Consider the following 3090-nt stretch of genomic DNA (forward strand, 5'->3'; position numbering starts at 1 on the left):
CGTCTGCAGCGCAGGGAGTCCCCTTGCACCCTGGCTCTGGGCGCCCCCTAGGTTTTTTTTTTTTTTTTTTTTTTTGCTTTGCCGTTCTGGCCGCCCCGTTTTTTGTTTTATTTTTTGCTTGGGGTGGCCAAAAAGCCAGAGCCAGCCCTGCCGGCAAGAAATGATTTCTACTTATACCACTGCCAGCGATGCAGGTGCCTGGCTGTACAGGATGTCAGGGAACGCCCTCTCCCGGTGTGCTTCCTCTGCTTCTTAGCAGGTACCAGGGACTGGGACCGGCGATGGGAGGCCGGTACTGGTGGCACACTTCACACCGATCCCACTGTGCTCGGAGCGGAGTCCGATCAGGGCGGCTCGGAGACTAGTACAAGGCCCAACTCCATGAGGAGCGCTCTTAGTCTTATGTCCCGCTCCTTTTTAGGTCTTGGCTTTAAGCTCTTGCAGATGCAACACTTATTGCTAATGTGGATTTCCCCCAGACACTCCAAGCAGCTTTGATGAGGGTGGCTGATCGGCATAGGCTTTTTGCAGCGATCACTAGGCTTGAAGCCCAGGGACCAGGGCATGCCCTGTCCCTGGGCTAAGTCCCTTAGGGGACTATCTAACTTATCGACAGTACTATAAGTTAACTATTAATAGAACAAAAATAACTACTTATCTAAGAACTATTTATACAATGAATGATAGGAAGTACCACTGGATAAGAGCACTTGCTGAAGCAAGGAGATGCTCCAGCATCGTCACTGGTGATAAGAAGGAACTGAGGAAGGGGGAGCCAGAGGCGCCCCTTATACTGGTGCATATGTGCGCCAATCCAGAGGACACCAGAGCCAGTCCTCTACGGATATCACTGAGGGAAAGATTTCTGGCACCAGTGCATGTGGCAAGCACACACACCTAAATTAGGGCTACCATATGTCCGGATTTCCCTGGCCATGTCCGGCTTTTCGGTCTATAAATAGCCGTCCGGGGGGGGATTTTTAAAAATCTAAAAATGTCCGGGATTTCCCCCCGGTCGGCTATTTATAGACAGAAAAGCGGCGGCCAAGCGCCGCTGGGCAGCCAAAGCCCCTTCCCGGCTCCCCCCATCCCCTGCAGCCTTACCATGCTGTCCGGCCCCACAGCTGTCTTCCCCCTCCTCCCCTCTCCTGAACGCTCCGCCCACCTGCTCCTCCCCCTCCCCTGCTTCCCGCGAATCAGATCTTCGCGGGAAGTCTGAAAAGAAGCAGAGACAAGTGGGAGGCAGCAGCAGGTAAGCTGGGGTGGGGGGGTGCGAGGAGGAGAGCTCCGGGGAGGCGTGGCCCTGGCCGAGCGGCGCCCTCCGGCCCGGGCCGAGCGGCGCCCGGCAGCCCCAGCGGCTCCGGCCCCGGTTCCGGCCCCAGGGCAGCGGTCCTGGTTCCACCCGGGCCCCAGCAGCGCCGGCCCTGGTTCCGGCTGAGCGCGCCGGCCCTGGTTCCGGCTGAGCGCGCCGGCCCGGCCCCAAGCCCCGCAACCCCAGCCAGAGCGCAGCCCGATTCCTGGGCTCTTTAAAGCCGGCCCTGGTCAGGGGACAGGGAGGGGGGGTTGGATGGGTCGGGAGTTGGGGCGGGGGGCTGTCAGGGGGGCAGGGGTGTGGAGAGGGGTCGAGGCAGGCAGGTAGCAGAGGGGGTTGGATGGGTCAGGAGTTCTGGGGGTCCTGTCAGGGGGCGGGGAGCAGTTGGATAGGGCATGGGAGTCCCCGAGGGTCTGTCTGGGGGTGGGGGTGTGAATATGGGGTGGGGGTGTGGATAAGGGTCGGGGCAGTCAGGGGAGAGGTAGGGTCGTAGGGGGTTCTCAGGAGGGGGTAGTCAGGGGACAAGAAGCAGGGCGGCTTAGATGGGGGTGGGATCCTAGGGGGCAGTTAGTGGCAGGGGTCCCAGGAGGGGGCAGTCAGGGGACAAGGAGCGGGGGAAGGGTTGGGGGTTCTGAGGGGGGCAATCAGGGGGTGGGAAGTGGGAGGGGAGTGGATGGGGGCGGGGCGGGGGCAGGGCTAGAGCAGGACTCCTCCCCCCCAGTGTCCTCTTTTTTGCTTGTGGAAATATGGTAACCCTACCTAACATGGAATGGACATGAGCAAGCACTGGAAGAAGAATATTTATGTTATGGTATTACCTTCTATTGGTTTAAACACATTAATGTAAGGAGACGTAATTTGCCCATTGCAAGCCCATATGCAAATATAAAAGGAACTGAGGCCTATTAACAGTTTCTGTCATAAAGTGGTGAATATTTATTATGTAAGCAATGCATATGCCAAAGCATTACAAGCAAAATAATCTAGTTGAAATGCTATCCATTGCAACCATTGCAGTTAATCTGTGTTTTACTATTTGCTTCCATTTATATCATAGGTTCCCCACCCCTCCGAAGTGCCTGATGTGCCTTAGACATATACTTGCCTGCTTCTGTGGGGGCTGGATTGGATCTATAGCATTGCTCACTTAAAACTACATGAGGAGCAAACAAGAACATAGGCTCTGACATACAGGTTTTGGAAATAAATCAATAAAAATACCATAGATATTTAACTGAAAATTCAAGCCAAAAAGACACATTCGTAATGGGACACAAGACCACCCTTGGTAGGAAACCTTTAGTCTTGAGTGACTCAGTATCGCCTACCCTAAGTATTGAAAATTCATGAGGCAGGCAGCCAAAAACCATGAGATTAACTTAAAAATAACAAGATTTTAAAAATAATGAATCTGAATTTTTATTTGAGCCATTAGTGTGCATTCCAGTCATATTTTCAAACTTTCCTCTACAACCATTAGGGCTAGAATATATGCTTTCTTTTTGTTTAAATCAAGAGGAGATTTTCATGTAATCACATGACTCCAGGAGCTGGAGTTTGAACAGTAAATATCATGAGATTCATTGTAATATTGCAAGAGTTAGCAACGCACACAAGGTGAAGAACTGTCTGAAGTAACTAGACTCTTAGTTCTGGGAAAATAATATGAAATAAGTTGTACTCTGATTCAAGGAACAAATTAGATAATGTACATTCTGAGAGAGAAGTCTTGAATTTTTACAGAAGTGAAATTGTCTAATTCTAAATTGTATGAGAGT

Source organism: Terrapene carolina, unplaced genomic scaffold, assembly GCF_002925995.2.
Source record: "Terrapene carolina triunguis isolate 2854851 unplaced genomic scaffold, T_m_triunguis-2.0 Scaffold31, whole genome shotgun sequence".
NCBI lineage: Eukaryota > Metazoa > Chordata > Testudines > Emydidae > Terrapene > Terrapene triunguis.